Source organism: Molothrus aeneus, chromosome W (assembly GCF_037042795.1).
Source record: "Molothrus aeneus isolate 106 chromosome W, BPBGC_Maene_1.0, whole genome shotgun sequence".
NCBI classification, from domain to species: domain Eukaryota; kingdom Metazoa; phylum Chordata; class Aves; order Passeriformes; family Icteridae; genus Molothrus; species Molothrus aeneus.
In genome coordinates this window covers 3,042,861-3,057,084 of record NC_089679.1, presented here as the reverse complement: position 1 = coordinate 3,057,084, position 14,224 = coordinate 3,042,861, and the positions used below count along the sequence as shown (strand labels likewise).

Here is a 14,224-nt window from a genome sequence, read left to right as displayed (position 1 = left end):
GCTGCACATAAACCGCGCCTCGCGCTGCCGCTGCTGCCACTGCTCCTGCCAGGCCAGCGGGTGCTGAGAGCTGCTGTGTTGGGTCCCTTCCTGCCATCACCCAAGTGCGTTCATGCCTGGTATCTGAGACCCTGCTGCCCACACAAGCGTGGTCAACCCCCCCCAAAATCTGGTGACTCTCAACCCAGCATCACCAGGTGTTCTTGAGCCCCCCCAAATCCAGTAAATCTCTCAAATCTCACACACACTCCAAACACACTCTCGGACTCTCACACGCACACAAATACTCACAATTTTTGTCTGCTTTTTCTTCCCCCTCTTGTTTTTCATTATTTAGTCCTCTGCTGTCCCCAGGGTGTTGACCTGCAATCACCGATCGTCCCAGGAGACCCGACTGAGCTGCCGAACTTGCGGCAGGGTACGCTTCTCTTTCGAAATCTCCTAGGGCCACAGAGACAAGGTTTTTCTCCCAGAATGAACCCCCATTTTGTGAGAAACGACTGCTCACTTTTAAAATGTCAAAGGTTTATTAAACTTTAACAAAAATACAACAAAAGGACTAAATAAGGAAAAATTACAGAGCTGGGAGCATGGAATAAACCACCATGTGCTCGTCTACAAAATGGATGCTCTGCCTTTTATAGTTCTAGCCCCTCCTAAAGTCTTGTCAGTCAACTCCTTCTTTGCTGTTTAGTGGTGGAGATCACTTTCTTACATCTTGGTTGGAGGTCAGGTGTTACCATAGTAACAAGCCAACCCTCCCCAAATGTCCCAACTACCAAGGCCATCCCGTGATAACAATGCAACGGGGAGGACATACAATAACATAACTATACATCTACAAAACTTCTCTTACTACACACGTATCGTTCACCCCTTAATTGTGAGAGCCAACCATCTCATTAGTCATCTATAACAGGGGGAAGAGGTGCACCTGATTGCAGCCCCTTAGCTGGGGTCTCTTCTCTTGGGAAGGGCAGAGGTACCCAGAGATTTTGCCTAGGGGGTTAGGGGCTGGGCTCAGCTCCAAGCACTCTCTCGGTCTTGGGATCAGAGGTGAGACAGGCTGCAGTCGCTATGGGAAGAATTTGCCACCAGTGCGGAGGTCCATCTCCTACTATTTTCTCCTATTGTGAGTGAGGTTCTGTTTGTAAGAGCAGTTGTTGGACTGGGACCTTATTAACACCCTACCTCACTGGAAAGGACCCTCACCATCTACTCAGGTGCCTCAGGGGAAAACCTGGGACCTTGAGCCCCTCCCCACTCTGAGGGAGCCTCTCCTGACTGTGTTTAGGAAGCCGGCTGCTGCTGCCCAGCCCTGCTGTTTTTCTGCCACTGCTCCAGGTTTTTTGCTACACTGTAACCCAGCACTCTGTGCCTGCCGGGACACCCTGTGGCTTCTGCTACAGCTGTAGAGCTTCTGCTACATTTCATTTGCTATCCCGGGTGTGCCTGCCTCTGCCATTCCAGCCGCCACTCTGAGGTTCCTGCTACAGCCCATTTTGCCATCTGGAGGGGCACTGGGACTGGCTGCCTACTGTGAGTTTGTAAAGGAAGCCCCTTTTCTATTTCTCCCGCCTGCGTGCCTGCCATTACCCACGTGAAGAGGCATCTGAGCTCACACCACAGCGCCACCTGCAGCCGCGGAGGAATCATCGCACCTGCCTGTGGGAAGAGATGGGATGGAATTGAGCTGAGGGCTGTGGGATGCGTCTGCAGAAGCACATGGCAGCACAGAAAGGCTTGTCTCCGTCTGACATTGGGGGGGAAGGAGGTGTCACGTGGTAGAGCACTACGGGAGAGAAGCCTCCTGGAAGCTGACTGACAGGTGAACAGCACATGATCACCCCGCAGAAGGACATTTAGAACGTGTGTTGCTGACATGGTAAAATGGAGTAGGTCAAGTTGTGAGAATTACCATGTAAGGAAATACTGTGCCTTGAAAAAGTGTATAAAACCAGCTTGTTTCTTTGAATAAACGATTCAGATTCCCTGCTGGTCTGAGTCTGTGTCACAGTCTCTCACAAATGGTGCCCTGCATCAGGGATTGAAAGGCAACTAGCAGTTGCACCAGTGAGGATGACTTGGCTGAACTTTACAGAGGGGCTGAAAGGAAGCCCGGTAGCTGAAATGAAGTCCAGGAGCTAAAACGAAGCTCCTGGTGCCAGCTGACCTCTCTGCAGGACAGAGGGTGTGGAATACCCCTGTTCCTAAGAGGCAAGAATTTGATCTTACCCTTCTTGTGTTGCTAATAACTCCTCCCTTGACCCAAACCCTAACTCCACCCCTGCGATACCCTATAAAAATCCCATGACCCTGCCTTTGCCTGATCTTTCATCTTCGTCCCACCCCTCCTCCCCAGGGGTAATAAATGGATTCTCGAGCTTTATGAAATGAAGACCCATCTCGTTTGTTCCCGTGCCCAGCACTGGCAGCTGCACCCTCCCTGGACACGATGAACTCAGTTGCAATGTGACGCAACAAAAGGGTAGCAGCTGAGAACTATGGGGTGTGGTGTTTCCCAGGAGCAGAAGAACGTTGCGGAGATGCTGAAACAGATTTCACAGAAACATGGCAGGAAAGTTGAATCTTCAGATTGGAAAGACTGGGATCCAACTTTGAATAGTACCAATGTTTTTGACCCTCAGACATGGAATGTTTTAGGGGACACTTTGTGGGACCGCGTTAGGCGAGGCGGCAGAGTGCTGGTGGAGCTTTTGTATTCGCGGCAGACTGTGTATGCCTTACCTGTGGCGTATGCGTCACCAGATAACTGGAAAAAGAAAGACGCTCATGGCACCGCGACAGCCATGAAGGCTCTTCAGGTGCCTGCTCCTTCATCGCCTGCTCCTTCAGCACCACTGTTGCACAAAACACAAGACTTTGACCGTAAGTCTCTCCAGGCTGTGGGAGGAGAATCGGTGGGTGGCCCCTGGTCCCTTGATCTGTTTGCATCAGGAAGGGAGCTCAACATCTTCCCCCCTGTTGGGAAGGATGAAAATTTGACAAGAAAGTTTAACAGATATGTATGCTTGGCAGAAATATTTTTGAATGTAGAATCTGAAGAAGGAATAGAAATGAAAGCAAGTTTTGATATAGAAGAAAAGAATTGCTGAGCCAGTCTTACTGGATAACTAAGAAGGCAAAGGGTATATTAGTTAGAAGGGGTTTTTATGACTTAGAGCAAAGGATAAACCCACCTGAAACAAGAAGATGTTTTTACCAAGCAGAAAGATAGCACAGGAAAACAAGTCTGCCAATGTTGCAAGTAGAAAAAAGGTCTCAGAATTTTCCACTGCAAGAAAACTGAAAAATAACTTCTAGCTTAAACTGTAACATACTAACTTTTAGTGATTGGAGAATAGTAACATGAATATGGTAATTATAGTAGTTATGATAGGCTATAGGTAAAAATTAAGGTATAGATTGGTTCTTCTGTATTAAGATGCTCAGCAAAGTATATAATGCATTGTAACCAAAATTAAAGGGTCTCTAGGCCTTCCTGCAGCTGGAGCTGACAGCTGTAGGCACAAGCTCTGTCTCCCACGACCCTGGACTGCTGTAACGTCTTGGATGTAATAAACTGCATTTTGAAGAGCTGCCTGGAGTCCCACATCCCTCATTATGGCTCTTACACCCCCTGATCGGTGGGCAGTGGTGAGAAAACAGGCTGCCACGGAAGGAGATGCAGACTTATTGCATGCCTTCCTGGTTATCTACCAATCCCACTAACTACCTATATGGGAAAGCTTGCCTTATGGTGTCGTAAAAGAGCTGCATTGCTCTGCCATAGACAATGGCATCAGTGCCCCATTCACTACTAACCTTTTGGAAACTGTGGTGAACTTGTATGACTTGGCACCACAAGACTTTAAGCAAATAGCACGGCTTATGCTGATGAGTATACAATTCACTGTCTGGATGTTGGAGTGGAGAGAGCTCTGCACTGTTCAAACTATGGACAATTTGCGGCAACCCCTGGGGCACTTTTTGTGACCTATTGGTGACGAAACTCTTATGGGGGAGGGTCAATATGTGCCAACCGCAATGCAGTCTTGGTTGCCTGCGGAAGCTCTTAGTCAGTCAAAGGAGCTCGCTCTGTTGGCTTTTCATAAAGTGCTGGATGGTGGTCTCACTACAACCTCATTTGTTAACATAAGACAGGGAGCTGATTAACTTTTTTTTAAGTTTCTAGATAAGTTAAAAGCTGCCCTAGATAAGCAAATAGGCAACATCACCATGCAAGAAATATTACTGAAGCAGTTAGCAGTGGAAAACACAAATCCTGTCAAAAGGTTTTACAGCCCCTGCAAGCCCCACTGTTGTAGAAAGGCTTAAGGCTTGTCAGGGAATTGGCGCTGCTAGTCATAATGTGACTTTGCTTTTGGAGGCTCTTGCTACGATGAGCGTTCATTCCGGATTGAGTGTTTGTTTTTTGTGCGGGAAGCTGGGTCACATGAGATGCAAATGCCCCCAGAACAAAAGAGGTTCTGGGGACTAAGGTGTATGCGCACGTTGCCGGAAGGGACAGCATCATGTAAAACAATGCTGGTCTAGATTTAATAAAGAAGGGGTGCTGCTCCCAGCTACATCAATGGGTGCTCTGGTAAACTGCCAGCGGAGAACAGGGGGGAGTTGCGCATGGATAGCAAATCAAGCCCTGCTACACTTATCCCCTCAAAAGCCTTGTGAGCATGGACAGCAGGTGGCACTGGCATGGACCTGGCCTCTGCCATCACAATAGCTCTTCAGGACAGTGATGTGCACTGTTTGCCTTTAGATGTCTGGGGACCGCTGGACTGGGGGTGCAGTGCACTTGTGATTGGTCAAGCGTCAACCACAAAGCAGGGGTTTTTTGTTCTGTCTAGATTTATAGACAGGGATTTTACTGGGGAGGTTCAGATAATGGTTTGGACCCCTGTACCCCCATGTCAAATTGTCACAGTGCAGCTAGTCTGAAGCTGCCCCCCTAAACTCGACCAGCCTAGAAACAAAAACAGGTCCCCGGATAAGGCGGTGATAGATTGGATTCAAACTCAGAGACCTTGGCCAACCCTGTTTAAGCCTAGATGCAGACACATCATTGGTCAGAGATCTGGGCAGTAAGAAATCCCATCCAATCGGCTATCTAAACCCAGGAAATTCAAACCCCCTATAAAAGAGGCAGCCATAATAAACTCGGCGCTGTTTGTTGAGGACCCTCTGTAAGTTCATGTCATTTCTGTCTCCAACCAATGACCTCTAACATAATATCGAATTTCTGAAGGGGCACAAATTGCTCAACTTGTTTATTTCCATGTTAACCCCCCCCGGTAGTTTTTCACAAGTTAGAGGTAACAGTGGCTTCGATTTCACTAGGCAGCCACAAAATCTTCTGGGCACAATCACTTTCCAGTCATAGACCCACTCTCAAATGTACTCTTTGGCATCAAAACGAGAAGCTACAAATTGCTGGTATACTTGATAGTGGTGCTGATTGTACTGTTATAGCTTTCTCAGCGTGGCCCACTCATTGGCCACTGACTCAAGCTGCTAAAGGTCTAGCTGGGGTTGGAGGCCTCTCTATTCCAAAGCAGAGTGTCAATTTTGTCACAATAGAGGGCTCTGAAAGTCACAGTGCCACCATGAAACCTTATGTACTATCACTCCCTGTTACTTTGGGGGCACAAGAATGCTTTAGCCAATGGGGTCTCGTGCTGGGAACAAATTTATCATAGGGGCCACCTCTGAGCAGCATGTCCCAGTCCTCACCTGGACGACAAATCGTCCTGTGTGGGTGGACCAGTGGCCCTTATCTCAGGAAAAGATGCAACATTTACACCAGCTTATACAAGAGCAGCTCCATGCTGGCCATATCGTTCCCACAACTAGCCCGTGGAACTCTCCTGTTTTTGTTATTCAGAAAAAGAGGGAACATGGCAATTGCTGCACGATCCTGAAAAAATCAGTAATGCTATTTTACCTATGGGAGCCCTACAGCCAGGGCTACTGTCTCCTGAAATGTTGCTGCAATTCTGGACCCTCATAGTTATTAATTTAAAATATTGATTTTTTTTTACTGTACTACTTTGTGAACACAATACCCCCGATTTACATTTTCTGTGCCTTCCATTATCTCGAGTGTCCATGCACAATGATTTGCAAAAGCTCTTGAGAACAATTAATTGGGTATTACAACTGAACAGTTCTACCCCCTTTTCCAGTTATTGAAAGGGAACCCTGAACTTACTTCCCCTCACACCCTGACACCCAGAGCAACAGGAGCCTTAGAACAGATCACACAGGTGTTAAGTGCTTGACGGGTTCGCAGAAAATTTGATGGTATGCCTGTCATTTTTTATCTTAATTTTATTGAAAAATCTTACTGTTCCCCAATTCCTATTGCCAATGCCTACACAGTGTTTACAGATAGCTCTGGAAAGACCGGGCAGTCTGTGATAGTGTGGCAAAGTAACAGGCAGTGGCTACAAGATACAAAAGCAGTTCATGGTTCTTCTCAACTGGTAGAATTAGCAGCTGTGGTTAGGGCTTTTGAAAAATTTCAAGATGAACTTAATATTGTTACTGACTCTGCTTATGTTACAGGTAGAGTGACAAGAATAGAAGAAGCTTCTATCAAGGAAGTAACTAACCCATTGCTCTTTTCTTTATTACTGTGTTTGTGTTTTGCAGTGCAGTTACGTACTAAGAGGTATTATATCCTCCACATATGTTCCCATACTGGTCTTCCTGGTCTCATCTCTGAAGGTAATGCCCGTGCAGACAAGTTAGCAGGGGCCGTTGTTGTGCCAGATGCTTTTTCTCAGGCATGTCTGTCACATGGGTTTTTTTTCAGCAGAGTGCAGCAGCTCTTCAAAAACAATTTCAGCTTACACACGAATAAGCACGGCAAATTGTGCAAGCCTTTGCCAACTGTCAATAGGTGGCACCCTTACCTGCCCTCAGAGTTAATCCCTGGGTACTCCAAGCTCTAGAAATCTGGCAGACTGATGTTACACATATCCCTGAGTTTGCTAAGTTGAAACACGTTCATGTTACATTGATACCTTTTCGACATGTATTTTTGCCTCCACACATACAGGTGAACACGCAAAAGATGTCCAGTATTACATTAATAATTCCCGTGATGTTCATATGTCTGAGACATGACACACGACAAAATCCCATTGGTCATCAGCAAACAGCACGATTTATTGTCCAGGGCTTTCTTTTATAGCCCATTCAAAACTCCCAGATTGAGACAGGTCATTGGTCTATCCATGTGCCCCCAGACCCTGATCCAATAAGATGCCTGCATCCTAGGAGAGCTCCCATTGGCTGTGAGCTTCTGTCAGTCAGCCCAGAGGCTGGTTCATGGAGCTGAGCTGGACTGCTTATTATAACTTGATTAATGCTAATACAACATCTCACCGTTTGTCTTTACTAAAAATTGTGATCTGTGCTCTGTCATCTATTTGTAGGAGTCCCTAGCAAACAGGGTGACACAAACAGCATGGTTTTAATTTGCACGACTTATGTATTAGTGAAGGTGCATTATATTGGTTTAGAGTCTGTAGGTAAGAATTTCTTAGTGTTTAGGTTACAAATCATAGCTTATTTTAACAGCAACAAGCTACTTAACTCCTAAAACTGTTGAAGAAAGTCTAACTACTAGAGAAAACAATTTGGAAAGAGAAACCTAGCAAAACAATTTGTAAACAGAAAACAGTCTGTAAACATGAAAACTAGTTTGTAAACAAAGCTGTAAGCTATATCTTAACTCTGAACTGAATTTAGAAAACCTCAAAACATTCAACTTTAGTACTGTAACAAAAACAAGCTTAACAGATAAGGCAATTCGTAAATGAATAGAGTCCTTACATGAACTGTTATTTCAAAAGTCACAGATTTCTATGAGGCAGTTATCAGTTGTTTTGGTTACATGGCTCTGTAATGTCTGTTGGAGGGACATCGGGCTGGTGTCTGTGGTTTTCAGTGTTCATTGTAATGCATTTACCTTGGTTTTTTAGGCAGCTGAATTATCATAGGATCATTGTACTGTTACATGATTCATTGTAAAACATGAGAACACGATATTACTTAAGACTAAAAAGGGAGTATGTATTCACCCCAACCTTTTTTCCCCTTTTTTCTTTGTATACTAAATAAGAATAGGAACAAAATATTGGTTTTGAACACTATTCTAGTGTAAGAAAATTTTGTTAATATGAAAACAATGCAACCAATCTACTTTTTCCCTTTTGTTAGGAGTTAGAAATTTTGTTATTCACTTTAACAGGTGACTTTAGGTTTTAAAATGATGATAGGTGGTAAATTCTTGGTTAGAGACTTTGTAGTTGAAATTTGCCTATGATGTTAGTAAATTAATATTCTGTGTATGTGTCAATGGACCTAGAATGTTAAGATGATTACATTCTTTGAATCTTCAGGTTTGATCTAGAAATAATGCAAGCAGGGCTATTAGGAATTCTAAGAGACTAATTATTAATATATATCCTATGATCTCTTTGATACACAGCAGCCCATGCCTGATATAGAAATGTAATACTTTCTTAATAACTTTAGTAAAATCAGCTACCATAGGCTTAATGATTTTGATTTTAATAAATGTAAACAGTAATGACAGATATCGTACTATGAACTCTAAGGAATATTTAACAAACAGTTGTACAATTTTGTAATTCTTTTGTGGTACCTTTTCAATATTTTTACTTTCACCATATGTTATCACTTTATTATAGTTTTTGGAATATGGAACCTTTCCAATTGTCAAAATACCAGAAGGCAGGGTGTCTGTGAAGTTTTGTTGGGGTTTGATTGGTAGAAGCTTCCTGTCTGGGCTGGAGCTGTTAGGATTTTTTTGTTTGCTTCTTCATTGCTAAATCCTCTGCTTGGGCTAGAATAAAGGGGTTTAAACGTGCTTTGCTTTGTGGGTCTTCCATGGGAGACAGTCCTATAAGCTGAGAGATCCCTGCCACAAAACATGGGTTCTGCTGCAAAGCTCTTGAGCTTTTTAGTCCCTGATCTTGTCTATGCTTGCCAGCTCAATTCAAACATATATTGCACTGGACTACCAAGCAGTTTTGCAAGCTGCTTCATATCATAGGGAGTTAATTCACTAGGTATTATAAATCAAAGCATATTTGCAACAGCAGGTGATCCTAACCCATGTTTAGCAGCTAGCTGGCATAGATCTGAGCGGATTTGCCAATTAAAGGGTATGTATTTGACAGGTGTTGTCCCATTACCTTGCACTACTGGGAATGCTGTAACTGTTCCCTCACCCTGTTGCCAGTTCTTGGATGATGGTGAGCTCATGGGTACAGAAATTAGTTCAGCTTCTTCTATATCTCCACAATCTATAGCCTTTTGTTTTACCTCTGTCCAGAAGATTACCGGGTCTCGGGTGGGAATGTTTCCTGCTCGGAACATCAAAGGGGCTGGAGCTGGCGTCAGCAGCGTTGTAGGGGCTTCCTCGCCTTGTTGAGACCTTGACTGTAGCTGCCATGGTGCTGCGGCAGTGACAGCTGCATGTCCGGGGCTGGTGCTGGGAACGAGGCTCTGTATCATGGTGTTGGAGCTTCCTGGTTCTGGTGTGCTTCCGGGTGTGACGACGTGGTAACATCCGGGCATTTGTAGCGATGTCGTCTCAGGTTCCACCCCTGTGTTGCGGTGGCAGACAGGCGTGGTTTGCGGAAGCGGGGCTGTGGGCGCAGTTTGTGGGCTGAGCCAACCAGCTCCGGGCAGGGGCGGTCCGGGTGAGGGGATGAGGGGCATGATCGGCCCCGGTGGCAGGGGTGCGGTCCCAGGGCCAGCACGGAGCTGGAGCTGCGTCATGCTCACTGGCTGCCCAGCCGAAATGGCGGTACTGTCCGAGCCCCTGCAGCAGCTGCGCAGGGCAGACACTGGGTGGCATTTTCGGGATGCTGGTATCGGACACGCCAGCTCCGCATGGCACTTTGGTATGGGCGCATCCCGCTGCCGGTCAGGACCCCGCCGCTCCCCTCCATCTTGCTGTGCGGCGGTGTCTCTCTGTGCAGGGGGGCTGCGGGGGACGGTTCTCCCAGGAACAATGCCGATGTGGGGGGTTATTCAGTGCAGCTCGGCCATGTGAGGCGGCATAGAAGTGTTTGGGAGCTGATAAACCTTCTGGTCTGGAAATTCAGGTAAGAGAGCTCATTACCAGCCGAAAAGCCCACGGAATGGTTCTCCGTGAGGCTAAACTGGTAGATTTTTTTCAGCAGACGTCAAAAACCGGTACCAGGTAGAGACCCGGGATTCTCTTCGAGAATCCTAGCCGGAAAAAACTCAAGGTAAGAAAGGTCGGGGGAAGTCATTTTCAAAGATGGGACAGAGAAAAAGCAAGGCTCAGAGAAAAGCCCAGGAAAAGCCTTCAAAAGCCCCAGAAAAGGTTCTACCTGAAATCCCAAGAGATAGTCCGTTGGGATGGATGTTAGAACATTGGGAAGACAACCCTAGGAGGGAGGGAAAATCCAAGGAGAGAATGATCCATTCTTCATCGAGAAATGGGGAGGAAAAGAGATCAGGAGGTACGTGGTCTGGCCTGTTTTCGGCACGTTCGAAATGTGGACATGCCAAACTTTATATGATCATGTGGCCGACCAGTACCCACAAGACTTGGAAGAATTAGAATATGCTGGAATGTGGAAAAATGCTTGTTCAGGATTATTCCCGATACGGGCCCACAGGCGCGCGGCAACTCGGGGCAGGGAATGGGAGCCGCTGGATAACCTCCCGCCTCCCTATCTGGTCCCTCTGCCCCAGCCTGTACAAGCTCAAGTCCCCATGCCCGCAGTTGCGGGACCTTTGCAAGTCCAGGTACCTCTGGTGCCCATGTCACCTCCAGAAGCCTCACTCCCACAGGAGCAGGCTTCAGTGCCTCTGCTCCCACAAGAACAGGCTTCGACGCCTTCACTCCCACAGGAGCGGCCCCAGCCCCTGCCACCACCCAAATCGGAAGAGAAGCAAGTCCTCCTCCTGGGAGGAGCCAGCTCTCCCCCAGCCTGTCGAACAAGACGAAGAACTAGGAAGGTAAACGTGACAGTAGTGAAGACGAGGAAGAAAAGCCCAACCTCTTCCCTTTATGGGAAGTGCCGACCGCTCCGGGAATTATCGGCTTCATGAATGTGCCGATCAATCCAGGGGACATCAGGGCTTTCAAATAGGAGATGAGGAAATTGATGGATGATCCGTTGGGGGTTGCAGAAAGACTAGATAAGTTCCTCAGAACCAGCATTTACACCTATGATGACCTTAATGCAATATTAAGGTCATTGTTTAACAACAAGGAAAGAGAAATGATCAGGCAAGCCTCAGTCAGGGACTGGGAACACAGGAACCCACAAGGGGAACGAGGGGACCAGAGATGGCCGGACCAGAAACCGTCTTGGAGCACCCAGACAGAGGAAGGTAGACAGAGGATGATAAACCTCAGAAACATGGTAATACAAGGTATACGGGAGGTGGTGCCAAAAGGGCAAAACATGATCAAAGTACTCAGAGAGCGCCAGGGAAAGGATGAGACACCCACTGAATGGCTGGAAAGGCTGAGAAAGAGCCTCCGAATGTATTCAGGAACGGACCCTGAGTCCCCAATCGGGGCGGTCCTGTTGAAAACTCAATTTGTGGTGAAATCGTGGGAAGATATAAGGAAGAAACTAGAAAAGATAGAGGGATGGCAAGATAGAGAATTACAGGATTTGCTTCGGGAGGCCCAGAAAGTCTACATGAGAAGGAATGAGGAGAAACAGAAAATCCAGGCAAAAGTACTAGTGGCTGCAGTAAGGGAAACACAGAAACAAGAACAAGTCCGGGGTTTGGCAAAGTCAGCGCCCCCGAGGAAGCAGAACTCTTCCCAAGGTAAGGACTCAGCCAGAGAAAGGATATTGAGAGCTTTTACTGCAAACAAAAGGGCCACATTTGAAGGAATTATCCGAAGAAAGTTAAGAACAAGAAAATGTTTCAGGAAGACTAGAGGTGTGTCCTAGGGTGACATTATGATGCTTGTATCCCCATTCATGTGTTCTGTTAATGTTGGATATTATGTTCTGTACCTTTAAGACTGGCTCTGAAGAGGGAAAGTTTTGTTTTGGTTTTCTTATCAGCCTGGTGGGACAGAGACTGCAGCTTTTGCTTTTTCTGCTTTTGTTTTTCGGTTTGCTCTCTCTCGCTCTTGCTTGCTTCGCTTCTGCTTGCTTTTGCTCATTAGCTAGTTTAGCTAAACTGTCCAAATTTCTTCCTGGACTGTTTCTCCTTTCCTTTTTCTGACCATTTCGAACCTGCTCCAGACTGGGACCTGGGAACACCGAGAGTTTGCACCTTGTGGCCTGCAGCAGCTGCCCCAGCGCTGGAGGGACTGAGAACAGAGCGACCACCCCCCAACAGAGACTTTCTGAATTTGTCATCTTTTTTCAGAGTGGTGTCATCCGGTATTGTTCATTTTGTGTGCTGGGGGGTGCTGTGCCTATTAAATAAACAGGTTCTTTCCACTTCTCTCCGAGGAATCCTTCCCGAACCAGTTGGGTGGAGGGACCGTGTGGGTTTGCTTACTGGAGGGGCCCTTCATTGCAAATTCTCCTCCAAATTTGCCCTAAACCAGGACAAGGTGTCAGGGGCTTTTTAATTTGGGGTCCGAGACATCCAAGGAGCCCTTGATAAAGTTGAGACTGGGACCCCACAAGCAGGAGGTAGTGTTTTTAGTTGATTCTGGAGCTGAGCGGACCACTGTACAGCAATTACCACTCAGATGCTCTATAAGCCATGATACTATGATGGTAATCAGGGCAAAAGGGGAACCCTTTAAGGTTCCAATATTAAAAACGTGGAAATAGAATCAGAGAATAAGTGTTACATTGGAAATATGTTACTGGTCAAGGAAGCAGAATACAATCTGCTGGGAAGGGATCTGATTGTGACACTAGAAATCAGCCCAGTGGTGCAGAATTCCCAGCTCAAGGTGAGGTTGTACCAACTCACTGCTGAGGATGAAGGGAGTTTGGTACACTCAAGGGGAGGCTGGGAGGTTGGACATCGAACCAATTCACATTGAAATTGAGAGGCCAGAAGACCCTATTAGGGTAAAGCAGTACCCCATTCCCATGGAAGGGAGGAGGGGGCTGAAACCAGTGATCGAAGAATTAGTGAAGAAAGGAACGTTGGAGCCGTGCATGTCCAGACATAATACCCCAATATTGGCAGTGCAGAAAACAGATGGTAGTTATAGGTTAGTGCAAGATTTAAGGGCTGTGAATCAAAGGACTAAGACACTGTTTCCTATTAAATATTAAGCCCCGAATGTTTCGGGGTGTGTCCTGCCTGGCTTCGTCTGGCCTCGCTGCTGGACCAAAGGCTGCAGCTGTGGTGTTTTCACCGCAGAGATACCTTTGGCTGGCTGGGTGCTGCAGCTGGGCGCTCAGAACAAATCCAGGCAAAATAGGAACTCAGTTTACCTTTGGTGGAAAAGGTTCGGACGACGGTGAAGAGAAAAGAAGCGGGTTCTACCGTAGAGCTTAGATCCAGAGTTTTATTGTAGCATGGTAGACCTCCGAATGTGGTAACAGCTCCCAGACAGACAGCGGCCGCATGCGCTCGTGTCCTTTTTAAGCCCCGGGGACAGGGGGAGGGGAGGGACAGGTGAGGGCCAACCAGGTGTGAGGAGGGGAGGGGGCAAGGGATGTGGACACTAGGACAAACCAATGAGCCCAGGCCTGGGGGGCATCTGCCAATCACACGACGCCTTGCTGGAAGGTGAAGATTAATGGACAGGTCCCAGGCAGGAGGGCAAAGGGGGAGGGGGAAAGGTTGGCGTACCTGAGGGGGATGGGATAGGTGAGACAGGAAATGGCGACACACTGCAACAGTTCCCCACGGTTTCAAATCCTTACACTTTGTTGAATAACGTCTCTTCAGAGGACACGTGGTACAGCGTGATTGATCTGAAAGATGCCTTTTGGACCTGTCCTTTAGCTAAGGACAGCAGAGACTATTTTGCGTTTCAATGGGAAGACCCAGAAACCAACCGAAAACAGCAATTCAGGTGGACATCTTTGCCTCAGGGGTTTGTGGACTCGCCAAATTTGTTTTGGCAAGCACTCGAGCAAGTGCTGAGTCACTTTGTACCAGTGGAAGGAACAAAATTATTACAGTATGTGGACGATTTACTGATTGCTGGTCCAAGGGAAGAGGATGTAAGGATGAGCACTAT

The 14,224-nt window shown here is 46.8% G+C and overlaps 2 long non-coding RNA genes across 2 annotated transcripts; one reads left to right on the top strand and one right to left on the bottom strand.

Annotated features, from left to right (window-relative positions):
• Positions 1–253: 253 nt before the first annotated feature.
• LOC136568555 (uncharacterized) lies at positions 254–9,592 on the bottom strand. The gene is made up of 3 exons (XR_010785248.1): positions 9,379–9,592; positions 2,749–2,982; positions 254–1,665 (listed from the first exon to the last, which is right to left on the bottom strand). It is a non-coding gene; the product is annotated as an uncharacterized lncRNA (long non-coding RNA).
• Positions 9,593–9,778: 186 nt separating this feature from the next.
• Positions 9,779–12,513, top strand: LOC136568533 (uncharacterized). Its single transcript, XR_010785237.1, has 2 exons — positions 9,779–10,166; positions 12,309–12,513. It is a non-coding gene; the product is annotated as an uncharacterized lncRNA (long non-coding RNA).
• The last annotated feature ends 1,711 nt before the right edge of the window (positions 12,514–14,224 follow it).